At 49.4% G+C, this 15,261-nt stretch overlaps 1 long non-coding RNA gene across 1 annotated transcript in view; it reads right to left on the bottom strand.

Moving 5' to 3' along the window:
- The window catches only part of LOC138503663 (uncharacterized), a 104,345-nt gene extending 89,341 nt beyond the window's left edge, over nucleotides 1-15,004 (bottom strand). Inside the window, exons 1-2 of the long non-coding RNA XR_011279683.1 lie at nucleotides 14,303-15,004; nucleotides 5,269-5,445 (exon numbers count right to left, since the gene is read on the bottom strand). This is a non-coding gene — a long non-coding RNA (uncharacterized lncRNA). The remainder of the gene's footprint in view (nucleotides 1-5,268; nucleotides 5,446-14,302) is intronic.
- Between the last annotated feature and the right edge of the window lie 257 nt (nucleotides 15,005-15,261).

Raw genomic sequence — 15,261 nt, 5'->3', positions numbered from 1 at the left:
GGATATTATCACATGGAACCGGCTCAAGGTGTATAGTTGGGGGTGAAAAAACAAGGATGAAAAGCTGGGATGCAGGTTCAAGGAGTATCGTTGGAAATGCAGACTCTTGATGTTCAGTTGGAAATGTGGGTTCCCAGAGTGTAGTGGAGATTCAGATTCAAAGTTTATATTTGGAGGGGTGGCACGAGCTGTATAGTTGGAGGTGCAGGCTCAAGCAGTATATTTGGAGGTGCAGGCTCAAGCAGTATAGTTGGAGGTGCAAGCACAAGCTGTATAGTGGGAGAAGCAGGCACAGTCTGTATAGTTGGAGAAGCTGTCCCGAGCTGTATAGTGGGAGAAGTGGACTTAAGGTGTATAGTTGGAGGTGTGGGATCAAGCTGCATAGTTGGAGATGTGGGCTCAAACTGTATAGTTGGAGGTGCAGGCTCAAGCTGCATAGTTGGAGGTGCGGCCTCAAGCTGTATAGTTGGAAGTGCAGGCTCAAGCTGTATAGTTGGAGATGTGGGCTCAAACTGTATAGTTGGAGGTGCAGGCTCAAGCTGCATAGTTGGAGGTGCGGCCTCAAGCTGTTAGTTGGAGGTGTGGGCTCAAGCTGCATAGTTGGAGGTGCGGGCTCAAGCTGTATAGTTGGAAGTGCAGGCTCAAGCTATATAGTTGGCGGTGCAGGCTCAAGCTGTATAGTTGGCGGTGCAGGCTCAAGCTGCATAGTTGGAGGTGCAGGCTCAAGCTGTATAGTTGGCAGTGCAGGCTCAATCTGTATAGCTGGCGGTGCAGGCTCAAGCTGCATAGTTGGCGGTGCAGGCTCAAGCTGCATAGTTGGAGGTGCAGGCTCAAGCTGTATAGTTGACGGTGCAGGCTCAAGCTGTATAGTTGGCGGTGCAGGGTCAAGCTGCATAGTTGGAGGTGCAGGCTCAAGCTGCATAGTTGGAGGTGCAGGCTCAAGCTGCATAGTTGGAGGTGCGGCCTCAAGCTGTTAGTTGGAGGTGTGGGCTCAAGCTGCATAGTTGGAGGTGCGGCCTCAAGCTGTATAGTTGCAGGTGCAACCTCAAGCTGTATAGTTGGAGGGGCAGGCTCAAGCTGTATAGTTGGCGGTGCAGGCTCAAGCTGCATAGTTGGAGGTGCAGGCTCAAGCTGTATAGTTGGAGGTGCAGGCTCCAGCTGTATAGTTGGCGGTGCAGGCTCAAGCTGTATGGTTGACGTTGCAGGCTCAAGCTGCATAGTTGAAGGTGTGGCCTCAAGCTGTTAGTTAGAGGTGCAGGCTCAAGCAGTATATTTGGAGGTGCAGGCTCAAGCAGTATATTTGGAGGTGCAGGCTCAAGCAGTATAGTTGGAGGTGCAAGCACAAGCTGTATAGTGGGAGAAGCAGGCACAGTCTGTATAGTTGGAGAAGCTGTCCCGAACTGTATAGTGGGAGAAGTGGACTTAAAGTGTATAGTTGGAGGTGTGGGCTCAAGCTGCATAGTTGGAGATGTGGGCTCAAGCTGCATAGTTGGAGGTGCGGCCTCAAGCTGTATATTTGGAAGTGCAGGCTCAAGCTGTATAGTTGGAGATGTGGGCTCAAACTGTATAGTTGGAGGTGCAGGCTCAAGCTGCATAGTTGGAGGTGCGGCCTCAAGCTGTTAGTTGGAGGTGTGGGCTCAAGCTGCATAGTTGGAGGTGTGGGCTCAAGCTATATAGTTGGTGGTGCAGGCTCAAGCTGTATAGTTGGCGGTGCAGGCTCAAGCTGTATAGTTGGCGGTGCAGGCTCAAGCTGCATAGTTGACGGTGCAGGCTCAAACTGCATAGTTGGCGGTGCAGGCTCAAGCTGTATAGTTGGCGGTGCAGGCTCAAGCTGTATAGTTGGCGGTGCAGGCTCAAGCTGCATAGTTGGAGGTGCAGGCTCAAGCTGTATAGTTGGCGGTGCAGGCTCAAGCTGCATAGTTGGAGGTGCGGCCTCAAGCTGTTAGTTGGAGGTACGGCCTCAAGCTGTTAGTTGGAGGTGTGGGCTCAAGCCTCATAGTTGGAGGTGCAGCCTCAAGCTGTATAGTTGGAGGTGCGGCCTCAAGCTGCATAGTTGGAGGTGTGGGCTCAAGCTGCATAGTTGGAGGTGTGGGCTCAAGCTGCATAGTTGGAGGTGTGGGCACAAGCTGTATAGTTGGAGGTGTGGTCTCAAGCTGCATAGTTGGAGGTGTGGGCTCAAGCTGCATTGTTGGAGGTGTGGGCACAAGCTGCATAGTTGGAGGTGTGGGCTCAAGCTGTATAGTTGGCGGTGCAGGCTCAAGCTGTATAGTTGGCGGTGCAGGCTCAAGCTGCATAGTTGACGGTGCAAGCTCAAGCTGCATAGTTGGCGGTGCAGGCTCAAGCTGCATAGTTGGCGGTGCAGGCTCAAGCTGTATAGTTGGCGGTGCAGGCTCAAGCCACATAGTTGGAGGTGCAGGCTCAAGCTGTATAGTAGGCAGTGCAGGCTCAAGCTGCATAGTTGGAGGTGCGGCCTCAAGCTGTTAGTTGGAGGTGCGGCCTCAAGCTGTTAGTTGGAAGTGTGGGCTCAAGCTGTATAGTTGGCGGTGCAGGCTCAAGCTGCATAGTTGACGGTGCAGGCTCAAGCTGCATAGTTGGCGGTGCAGGCTCAAGCTGTATAGTTGGTGGTGCAGGCTCAAGCTGTATAGTTGGCGGTGCAGGCTCAAGCTGTATAGTTGGAGGTGCGGCCTCAAGCTGCATAGTTGGAGGTGTGGGCTCAAGCTGCATAGTTGGAGGTGTGGGCTCAAGCTGCATAGTTGGAGGTGTGGGCACAAGCTGTATAGTTGGAGGTGTGGTCTCAAGCTGCATAGTTGGAGGTGTGGGCTCAAGCTGCATTGTTGGAGGTGTGGGCACAAGCTGCATAGTTGGAGGTGCGGGCTCAAGCTGTATAGTTGGCGGTGCAGGCTCAAGCTGTATAGTTGGCGGTGCAGGCTCAAGCTGCATAGTTGACGGTGCAGGCTCAAGCTGTATAGTTGGCGGTGCAGGCTCAAGCTGTATAGTTGGCGGTGCAGGCTCAAGCTGCATAGTTGGAGGTGCAGGCTCAAGCTGTATAGTTGGCGGTGCAGGCTCAAGCTGCATAGTTGGAGGTGCGGCCTCAAGCTGTTAGTTGGAGGTGCGGCCTCAAGCTGTTAGTTGGAAGTGTGGGCTCAAGCTGCATAGTTGGAGGTGCGGCCTCAAGTTGTATAGTTGGAGGTGCAACCTCAAGCTGTATAGTTGGAGGGGCAGGCTCAAGCTGTATAGTTGGCGGTGCAGGCTCAAGCTGCATAGTTGGAGGTGCAGGCTCACGCTGTATAGTTGGAGGTGCAGGCTCCAGCTGTATAGTTGGCGGTGCAGGCTCAAGCTGTATAGTTGACGGTGCAGGCTCAAGCTGCATAGTTGGAGGTGCGGCCTCAAGCTGTTAGTTAGAGGTACGGCCTCAAGCTGTTAGTTGGAGGTGTGGGCTCAAGCCTCATAGTTGGAGGTGCAGCCTCAAGCTGTATAGTTGGAGGTGCGGCCTCAAGCTGCATAGTTGGAGGTGTGGGCTCAAGCAGCATAGTTGGAGGTGTGGGCTCAAGCTGCATAGTTGGAGGTGTGGGGACAAGCTGTATAGTTGGAGGTGTGGTCTCAAGCTGCATAGTTGGAGGTGTGGGCTCAAGCTGCATTGTTGGAGGTGTGGGCACAAGCTGCATAGTTGGAGGTGTGGGCTCAAGCTGCATAGTTGGAGGTGTGGGCTCAAGCTGCATAGTTGGAGGTGCGGGATCAAGCTGTATAGTTGGAGGTGCGGGCTCAAGCTGCATAGTTGGAGGTGCGGGCTCAAGCTGCATAGTTGGAGGTGCGGGCACAAGCTGCATAGTTGGAGGTGCGCGCACAAGCTGCATAGTTGGAGGTGCGGGCTCAAGCTGCATAGTTGGAGGTGCGGGCACAAGCTGCATTGTTGGAGGTGCGGGCACAAGCTGCATAGTTGGAGGTGCGGGCACAAGCTGCATAGTTGGAGGTGCGGGCTCAAGCTGCATTGTTGGAGGTGCGGGCACAAGCTGCATAGTTGGAGGTGCGGGCACAAGCTGCATAATTGGAGGTGCGGGCTCAAGCTGCATAGTTGGAGGTGCGGGCTCAAGCTGCATATTTGGAGGTGTGGGCTCAAGCTGCATAGTTGGAGGTGTGGGCACAAGCTGCATAGTTGGAGGTGTGGGCACAAGCTGCATAGTTGGAGGTGTGGGCTCAAGCTGCATATTTGGAGGTGTGGGCTCAAGCTGCATAGTTGGAGGTGTGGGCACAAGCTGCATAGTTGGAGGAGTGGGCTCAAGCTGCATATTTGGAGGTGTGGGCTCAAGCTGCATAGTTGGAGGTGTGGGCACAAGCTGCATGGTTGGACATGTGAGGTTAAGAAGTATAATTGGAGATACAGCACAGAAAGTGGTGCTAGAGATACCGGCTGAGGGGGGAAGTTAGAATTGTGGGTTTGGTTTGGTGTGGGGTGTTACATAGGTAGGCTTAATGTCTTGCGTTTCAGATATGGGTTGTGATTGGGAAGGAGAGTGGCACAGACTTGCAAGGTGGATTTCGTGTTGTGTGCTCACGATGTGAAACAGGTGGCCTCGCCCTAGATGCACGTGGTCTTAAACCCGCATGTGGAACCTGGTCGCACCGTCAGCACCAGTGCCAATCAGCACCCGCCTCATGTAGAAACCGTTAGTGCAATGAAAAGTACCCACATGGCACATGCGGTTCAACATTGAATTAAGCATTCATAAAAACTTGGAGATTTAATCGTAGGTGAGCAAGAATGGGTACAAAATCAGACCTCAGTGACACTGACATGTAATCCCCCCACCCGCTCTCCTCCAATTCTGACTGAGCACATTGAAAGTGCGCGCTTCGGCGCTTTGTAATCGTGTCAATTATCCGCAAGACACTTTCCCCGGGACACGAGGAGTCAGAGCTAAAAAAAAAAAGTCCCTTCTTGCAGCTCCCCGGGTCCATTTTCCGGACGGTTTCTCCTTCCTGCTGCATGACTTCTCCGGGCTCCCCGTTTGGTGCACCCTCGGTTTCGCGCACTGACTGTGCCGCACCGTCCGCCTCCCATCTGCTCAGATCTGCCCAGACACCAATGCGTGGGGGCGCCTCGCGCTTCCCTTCATCTCTAATTGGCACAAACAAACAATCCGTGGCATTCCTGCTGTGGTCATTACATCCTATCTGAATAATGCATGCTCGGCGACCTACTCATATCTCCAGACGCGGGGAAATAATGCATGGAAATTCGTTATCTGCGAGTCTGGCGCCGCTCTGTACCTTTGCTTTCGCGCCTGGGCGAAGGGTTCTGTCACTTTCTGCAGCTGGGGGTGCACTCCGCTGGCGAGGAGGCCTGGCTTCTGGGCGCTGTTTTCCGTGCTGACGACGAAGTCCAAATTTTCGCACCTTGTCTTTTAGTTCCCGCCTCTTCTGATAACCTGGAGCTGTACTCTTTCTCTTAAAAAAATGAAAAACAACATCCTTAGCGGTGTGTGCGTAATGGACCCTGGAGGCTTCTGAATATATAACAGTGGTAGATGCTCGCTAGGATGCAGCGATTAACTTGTTCATCGGCACGAATAGTAAATGTGTACAAATGGCAAACTATTAAATTGTAAAATATATATATAATATATATATATATATATATATATATATATATATATATATATATATATATATCAACAAATCCGTGTACTTTATTAACTGTATAATAATTAACTTAGATATAGACCCCGAAAATCGTGCATAAACTTGATATGTTAACTTGGCGCATTAAAAAAATCACCCTCATTCATTTCTAAAATATTACTATTCTTAACTTGGAAATTCAAGCAAGAAATCACTCAACATAAAAAGGATGTAATTTGTAATATGTAAAAAAAAAAAAAAAATAAATACTGGATTTGCCTGTACATTGATGGGAAGGGCAGATTGAAACTCAAAATACCGCAGGAAACCTCAAGTTGTGGTAGTGCGACGCTAGGCTGCAGCAGAAAAGTGCTCCTGGCTGTTTCAGAATTCCTTGAGCACTCGTGAAGGTCCTACGGCCAGCACATATGATCCGAAAAGCTGGGCGCCAAAAATATTTCAGCGTAAACACGGTATCGGCACTGAAAGATCGCGTTATTTTCATTTTTTTTAACAAGCTGCACTAAATAACTCACTAAACTAGCAAAGACACCTTTAGAAACGTGCATTGAGTAACGGCCTTTTCAGCGTTTTGAAACGAACGATTGGAAATGTAAACGGTAACGGGTGAAGCATTCGCAATCCTCTACATTACTTCAGTATAGACGTGTATAACAACCATTCCGAATAACGTGTACTTCTAAAACATCGGAGCGATTCCTGGAAACGAAACGAGAGATTTTGCATGATAATTATAATAAGACAGCGCGCCCAGATACCTGAGGGTTTATTTCGGTGCGCTATACAGATAAATAAACAAACAAACAAACAGTGCATCTGATGAACATGTGGCACACGTGGAAAATAAGAGTATCCCTAGTGTGTGTGTCTATAGATAGTTAGATATATAGAAATAGAAAGAGGTACACTTGCACTATTGGAAAATAGACGTCGAAGAGGTTAACCGGTGAAATAACACCGATCTGAGCTTAGTAAACTGGAAAATTGTTAAATGAATACTTTCTAAACCCAGATACACTTATTAACGTGGACAATGTGTACGATAGGAAATAACACCATCAGTGGCTATTCAATTATTGATACTAATAAGTTGGGCCACTGTCTGATCAATAGCTTCTACTTCTGATCAAATGTTTGTAAAATAAGCGTGCGTCCATATTAACTTGTAGCATCAGCAATGCGTGGGGAAAGTGCGAGTGACGGGGTGAGCGCCGGAATCCCGACAACGATGTGATTGGGTGTTTGCGGCAAACGACCCGGGAAAGCTTGTTAAAGGGTTACATTTGGAAGGTGGGCACCGTCAGCCAAAGGAACTTTTGCATAATGAGTAAATGGAAAATAGATCTTTATAAGCCAGGGACTTCTTACGATTATTATAAATCTGGCGAATGATAGAACGAATACCGTGTCCAAATACAGTTATAAACTATCAGAGGGAACGTTGACAGCAGGGGCGCCTCTTATTACAGTAACATCCGTAACTCGGGACACTGCATAATAACGCTTGCAATTGTAATGTGGGGTGTGATATGTTATTTATAACGCGCTTAATAACCAGAGGTTTCTAAGCGCGGACCCTGGGATCGGACCTGTGGTGCTCCGTGTCGTCTTTCTTCCAAGGGGAGCACGTTGCCCCTGAGCTATCCTCCCTAGTCTATTAGACACTTCTTCTGAAAGTTGGTGAACTTGGCGACCTGGAGATCCGGCATACAGAGTATTCGCTGGCACCGCCCTGGACGATGGCAGCATTCGTGTCCCTGCCTGTCTCGGGACACGACGATCCTTTTTTGGCCGCCCTGCGCGGGAGTCACACCTGCGTGAGAAAAATTAGGGGGGACGCTTCATTGGGCACACTCGGCCCTGAACATGTGGATTTCAAAACAAAATGATGGGGGTAACCCAGTCCCTTCCGCTGCGAGCGCAGGGCCTCTCCGAGGGGCCCCGAGAAGCAGTCGCCCGACGAGGGCCGCGCCGGTATCACACGTGTGAACCCCGCGTGAAGCGCGGCCTTTGTGGGGCGCGTTAACACCTCCTCAGAACGAGTCAGTCGCTCCTTTCTCCCTAATTCTGACAGACAATTAGGCATCGAGCCTACGCCCGTTGACTGTAACGGAGCATTAAAGGGGCTTTTATTTAAGTTTAATTTACCATGGCCGCTTTGTTTAACTTTGCTATATAAGGGCCAGGTTCCGCGGCGCGGGGAAGGTGTAATTTTATGAGCCCCCCCTATACTCAGCCAGCCCTCCCCTCGGAGTCGCGCGGGCTGTGGGGGTGGGGGGGGACCCGGCACCTGGAGGCTGCGGGCGGATTTACATGGATATGAAGTGCGTGGCAAGACCTAATCCCTCGACTCGCGCCAAGATTCGCGAGGGGTAATTACACTTTCCCCCGCCTCGCCGGGGGTCAGCGTCCCAGAGGAGCGCCTTTACTAACACCACCGTGAAAAAAACAAATGTTGCTCAAGATTAGACATCCCGCGGGAGGTGCAACTCATTTAGAGTTACTTTTTTTCTCGTTATTCTATGTAAATCACGCTCGGCCTTTCTGTGATGTGCGGGGATGAGCCGGGGTTTAATTATTGACCAGCGGGTGAACTTTCGCTCTTTGAGTGCGCGGTGTCCGCTTGGGGTGAGGCGTAGAGATGAGGGGTAGCGACGTGGCATCCCGTGTTCTGTCAGATTTGCAGGTGAACATTTATTTAAGTAAATGGGAATTGTTATGGATTATTTCAAGCCACCCGGATTCCCATATTGTCAATACGGCGAGCTGTAAATGAACACACCGGATGCGGCGCAGAGTCTGCAAGAAACTGCGATTGCGGGAATGGGGCGAGAGGGCAGGGCGGAATATATGGGAGTAAGGCCACTGAAAGGATACGAATACCCAGGGCATAAGGTGGGTCGCCTTATTGTACTAAAACAATATTTCCGGACCGTCCCCCCATACGACTACCTGGCATAACCCCAGCACATGCAAGGTCTCGCAGAAGCAGCTGTTTTAGTGCTTAGTAAGTACGAGAGTAGAACTACGAGGTGTAACATAAGCACCTTGATGCCTCGTGCTATCTATCACGCTATCGCAATAAAAGTCTGGCTGCTTCTGTCACTTTCTCACTCGATGAGCATGCGTGTGTCTGTGTGCGCCTTGGCCCTCAACAGAGCTCCGGTTGCCCTCGTTCTGGTGCCCCCCTCTCTCCGACCCCCCCCCCCCCCCCCCCCCACACACACACACACACACACACCTTGGTCTCTCTCTCTCACGCGATTCTGCCTCTTTGGTGCCTCTCTGTTGGCCCCCTCTATCTCCGCTTGCCTCTATCCACTCTCTCTTCCGCTGTGGCCAATATCCATTCCCGCGTTACTGTCCCCTACCTCTCGCTGGCTCTCTCTTCGCCCTCTCTTTCTTCAGCCCTTCTCCCTCTATCTCTGCGTTTCTCTTGCTCCCTCTCTCTTCTCGGTGTGCATTCTCTCTTTCGCCGGGTCCTCTCTCGTTCTCTCCATCTCTCCTGCTCCCCACCTCCCCTTCTCTCTGCGTGTCAAATGTCATGTCAGGCGGATATGTCACATTGATGGGAAGACATACAGACTACGCTGCTCTGACGCCGCACGGCGAGCACTCGAGCAATGCGATATAGCACTGTCTAATTGTGCATATGTTTTTTTTATGATTGGGAGGGGACGGTTCACTGCCCCAAGCGGGAAGGGGAGAGGGTGTGGCTCGGTGGCTAAATTCCCGATTTTCCAGCCTAGAGGCCAGGGCTCCATGTCCACGCTCACTAACACGCGTTGTGTGATCCTCTGTACATGTATACTCAGAATGTTAGTCCGGAATTGCGCAGCGCCATTTCTCGCCTAACAAAGGTATAGCCAGTATATATACTAGCAAGATTTAGCAGTAACACAAATCAGTGCGGTTAATGTGGTGTGAGAATTCTAACTATAGCGCCCACAGAATAATGTTTAGAGATTTGAAACTCTACACAAACGAAGTCTCACCTGCAATCACTACTTTACATTATATAATAGTGTTTGTTATTGGGTAAACGTTATGATTGTAAGTATTATTGTTATTAAGAAGTTGTAATTTCTTAACGTAGTTATTTAATTGGGGGGTTGCATACAACCAAGGAGAACATCGGCAAAAAAGTCAGCAAAATATGGGGCGATATCCTAGCGAAAGACGCCGGGCGAGAAGGCACTGGACGGGGGCGGGGAGTAGATGGTGTACGCGTCCATGTGCGTTTGAGAGAAAGATGACAGTTACAGGGCGGGATGTGAACGGAGCGAGTTAGAGTGTGAGCGAGACCAGAGAAAGAAAGAGCTGAAAAAAGAGGGAGAGAAATGCAGAAATAGAAAAGGGGAGGAGGGGGGAAGGAGGACGAGATAGATATACATACAGGTAACGAATGAACGTAAGCACTTCATTTTAAACGACGAAATTGCGTGGGGCGTGTTGTGATAAACTGCGTATCGGGCTGTGTTCTGCGCTAATATTTCAAATGATCACACACACTATAAAAAGCATCCCCTCCCAATCCCGCTCTGTGTATTTGAAAACGAATCTGCGAACTTATTTGGGAATTAGAGCAAACGTAGGCCCTGTGGGGTGCTTTATGAAAATTGTTTCCTAAACAGGCTTCCCGGGGCTCCAAGGACCACATGAGGTGCCTTATCTGGACGGTTAACCACCACGAAGAGCGATCAGAAACATTAGGATCTACTAACGACGGCTGCAGGCCGTCCTCCATTTCCACTCACTGGTCTCTTGGCGGCCATATTGCTTTGGTGTAAACATAGCTCAATGCGAACACAGATGTGTAGCTATTCTGACACACATTTTATGACGAAACTCGCTATCTCAGTTGCTATGTTTATTTTCTAAGACAGTCTGCGGAATCCAGGCTTGGCTAGAAGGTAATCCGCCCAATGGCTGATAATGGCCATTTAAAAAGATTACGTTTTGACAACGTAAAGAGGTTCGAAAAAAAAGTCTGGCTATCAAATTATGATTGACATTGTCAGATGCAGCCCTCGTAGGGTGCTGGGGTATGGGGTGTTGGGGTATTTGTTAAGTATGTACTTGTCTCCTTTCAACTCCACAGGCATTGAGAAACTACACAGCCCTGGACGAACAAATTCGATTTGTGCTTATGTGTCAATTTAAGTGTGCTCCATAAAATCTGAATTTATTAATCTCCCACCCCTCCTTCCAAAATGTGCATCTAAATAGCAAGAAAGAACGGGTCCATTGTAATTACTATACGTTTTAACAGATCATGATATCTCCTTAAGCGCACATAAGAAGAAACAAACGTTTACCTGTAAAAGGGGTTTGTTCATTAAATATCCCTGAAAGCTTTTCTGGCTGTGGTCAGCAAAGGACTTTAAGAAAATGGGTGAAACCCCAATAAAGAGCACAAATGTTGATACCAAAAGCATCACTGGTGAGATAACCTCAAGTGGGCCTAACTCTCTGGGGCAAATGCCCATCACTTCCCTGTGTCCATTATTTGGAAGCCTCGCTACTGAAAGGGTCAGTTAAAGTGGGCGCCGCAATCAGCAACTTGTCATGGTCGTTGGTGTGTGTTGGGTGGCCACCTGGCCTATGTTTAGGGATGGCCGTGCGCAAGGCAAATATTATAGAGGCCTGCCTATAGCTCAGAATTAGCCACAGGTAATTAGTTCATGCAAGATTCACCTGCATTACAACTCATGACAATGAAGTAGCTCCCCTGCAGCAAACCCACACTCATGTGTGACTTTTGCCCAGAGACCAGGCCCAAAGCTCAAGCTCCACGAACCCCAAATATTGGAGGCAAGGAGTAGCGTGCCTTCTTTGAATGAAACCCTCTGTTTGTGGCAAGAACCTAGGTCACACGATCCTCAATGTATAGATCCCATCCACAGCCCAGGGACTACTGAGAATATCAGGGAAGGCGCCTTATTCTAGCTTTTGGAACGAATCATAGATTATCTTGCTTTACAGCCTGACATGTGAACCCTCCCCCCCTGCACCAAGCCCTGTGTTGGTGCCAAGAGCCTGAGTGGCTTCGGCCAATCAACGTGCACACCGCCCCCCACTGTGCGAGGTGCATGCGTAGAGTCAGCCCATCAACGTGCAGAACACCCCCACTGTAAGAGGCGTATGGGTGGAGTCAGCCCCTCAACGTGCAGAACACCCCCAGAGTGTGGGTCCCGTGAACCCTTAATGTTGAAGCGGGTACCTTTTACAGTTTGTGCCAAGCCATGGGCAGCTTCAGCCCATCCCAGTACAGACCACTGCCATAGTTGGTGGTAACCTTTACCCTACAATCCAGATGGCGTGCCTCTCCCTTCCAGCGAACCCTCTGATTGTGCCAGTGACATACACACATCAGTGCACACCGACAGCTCAAGGTCCACTTACCCTGAGAATTACTGGGAGACACCGTCACCTGAATTGGAAAATAATCGGAGACCCGCTAGCCCCTTTTTCCGGCATTATTGGAGTGACCCCATTCCACCCAGCCCAGTTGGCGGCATCCGCACTTGCATTTTCAGCTAACAATGTACACTGCGCCCCCAAAGCACTGCACCTCCAAGGCCTGACTATTGCAGAAAGACAGCAAGCGCCCTTTCCACTTCAGACCCCCATATAGCAACTTCCTTATACCATGCACTCTCTCGGTGGCAACTGTCCGAGCGACATCGCCCTCCCAAGATGGGAGCGGGCCGGGTACACCATAAAGAAAGGGGGTGGGGTTTGCGGACCCCCGACTTATGCATGCTATTGTTGTGAGCCGCTCCGATCCTATATGTAACAGCAATATATATGTTAATTGGGAGCTTATGAATTCAAAAAAGGGTTGTGACAAGTTGTAATTTGTCCTGTCAGCGCACGCAGCCCCTGCCTGGCTCGGGAGCTCGCCACATTCTGCCGAGGCTGTCAGCCCAGCAGCAGCCCGCCTAGCGCGCCGGCGTCCCCCCTCTCCCAAACTAGGAAACCACAACGGCGCCGCGTTATCGCTGCAATTTGTGTCATTATTGCGGCCAGCATGACGCATTACAATCAATCATGAGCGAGTCCACTTGGCAGGTGTCAATCTCGGCCTTCCGCTCGGAAGTCTCCTTGAGTATTTAATCAAATTACAGGGGTCACGGAGTGAGCACAGCCCCTCTTATTACAACTCACTTCTTATTCATGTTTTTAATACAAAAAAATAAGCTTGGTGCAGTGAACATGGCGCCTGTCATACGTATTTTCTAGTCGGGTGATTTGTTTATATGCAGCTGTCCTGGCAGCCTTGCAAAACGCCTGCCTGGGGTTGATTAAGCTATATGTAAAGTAGCACTGCCCTGGAAGACAAAGACACTTTCCTGGAGAAAAATGTTTGCATTTGGGCTAATTTGCATACCCACAATGCCTTGCTGATGTGGATTGGGACTGGAAGTGCATTTCCAGAGATGGCTACTAGGTGGCGCTGTGGAATGTGTAACTTGTCTCAAATGGACGAATGGATTCTATATATATATATATATATATATATATATATATATATATATATATATATATATATATATATATATATATATATATATTCGTTTTTGTTGGTTGGAGGTGCAGTGTCGGTGCTTGTGTGCAAGTGGCGTTTTCTTGTTATTTTGTGCAGCGGGATGAGATAGGGGGCCTAATGGCCGAGGATATTTCCGCTCATTGCGCTTTCAAATACCATTGTGGATCGAAGTCAGCCTTGTCACGTTGGGCACAAGTGCGCTTGTAACATCCAGGACGTGCCTGTCGACTTTCTGCTGACTGCCTCCCATCACCCCCGGGGAATCCAGCTAATGTCTCCGTCTGAGGCAGGCTCGAGAAGGGGAGGGGACCGCCCCCGCGCTTATTATGAAAATGTTTCCACGGAACGACAAGGCAAAGTAGGCGAGCGCCAGCCCCAGACACGACGCGGAAAGTTTTAAGTGGCATTAAATATCGCCAGGGTTATTTTTAGGGTCCTCTCAGGGGGAAGTCAAGTTACCATCGGTTGTGAGTGAAGATATCTCACAAATATCTCACAAATTCGGATTCGATTTTTTTCCCAGGCGACGCTTTTACCTCCGCGCATTTGGTAAGAAATGAAACCGAACAACCTGAACAAAATGGCACATGTATCTTCAAGGCAGCCATTTGGAGTGCATATAGGAACGTGGCGGGACAGCTTTCCCCGAATACTTTCTATTTAGCACAGGCACGCTTTCATTCCGATGGCCGTTTGTATTCCATTTCACGCCATTAAAAGTGCACTTTGTGTGCAAGTATCGCAGAATGTCAAATTAAAGGGAAACAATTGAATAATGTTTAATTACACTACTTCTTCAGGGTAATGTGTATACAACTGCCTATATATATATATACACACAGCTAACACCCGCTTCTCCCGTTTCTATGACATACAAGGGAGCCTGTGCACAGTTACATAACGTGATTTGCCCAGGGCCACACCATTTGGTCAAGTGGGACATCAGGGTTCAGCACCTGCCACAACTGTCTGCAATTGCCCCACTAGCCCAAAACCCAGTCTCTATCTTCAGACCTCCACGACAAGAACAACACACTATAACATTCTACGTGACTATTTTTTGTAATATATATTTAAAAGAAAAGCAGTTGATATAAAAAAAAGCGTTACCTTTCGGAGGTGTCGCGTTTCCACGCGCAGTGCTCGCGGGGTGCCGCCCTGCTCCCAGTTCATCACTCCATCCCGCTTCTTGCTCGCTGCCGCCGAACTGCTCGCGCCGTGCAGCGCCACAGTAAACACACGCTTCTAATGCGCGTATTATTATTGCCCAGGTTCTGCTTGGGTAGAGAATTAAAGCTCATTATTACTGTGTGTGTTGAGAATTGCTCAATCTATGAGAGCACACTGGGGTCCGGGCAGCCTCAAAACTCCCTGTGACCGTGAAATTAAGCGAATGCAGTGAGCCTGAATCCGGAGTGCGATAAGTGTGTGTGTGCGCTGACACAGAGATACTTCAGTGTGCAGCCATCAAACACACCGAGGGAACAGCGCCAGTCTTTCTTGCTAAAAGTGAGCTGAACTGACCGCAAACTTGCTCACTCAGAAGGCGAGCATGTTTATTTAGTTTTACGGTATTTCGTAAAGCAGTCCATCGGCCCTGTGCTTTGTTTTTTTCTCACCACGGGCAAGGTTGCTTTAGGTGTAAGGGAATCGCTATAAAGAGTCTTCAGGGGCCATCTTCCTTAGCGCAGCGTTCTTCACGGGAAAAAGCGACCAAAATAATGCCTCACACAATAAGGTCCCTCGGTAGCTGTTCCCGAGCGCGCTTCAAAGACTAGCTCCGAAGAGCAGAAATCAGATGTGTTGACCATGGACAGAAACGGATGTGCTGTGTCGTTGGGATGTGCGGGTTGGTTGAACATCTGATCACAGTGTCAACTAAACTAAAGCACTGAGCGATTGAAATGAAAAGTATGATGTGACATGCACTAGGAAATAGGGCACTGACGGTGTAAATGGAGTGACTCTGACGCCAGCGAAACAACATAAATAGGAAGGATGGAGGTAGCGATGAGTGGATAGGTTTGAACAGATGGATGGATGAACAGGTGGGCAGACTGTTGGATAGA

Source organism: Ambystoma mexicanum, chromosome 11 (assembly GCF_040938575.1).
Source record: "Ambystoma mexicanum isolate Mex_15411 chromosome 11, UKY_AmexF1_1, whole genome shotgun sequence".
Lineage (NCBI taxonomy): Eukaryota > Metazoa > Chordata > Amphibia > Caudata > Ambystomatidae > Ambystoma > Ambystoma mexicanum.
This window is presented reverse-complemented; position numbering and strand designations above follow the sequence as displayed.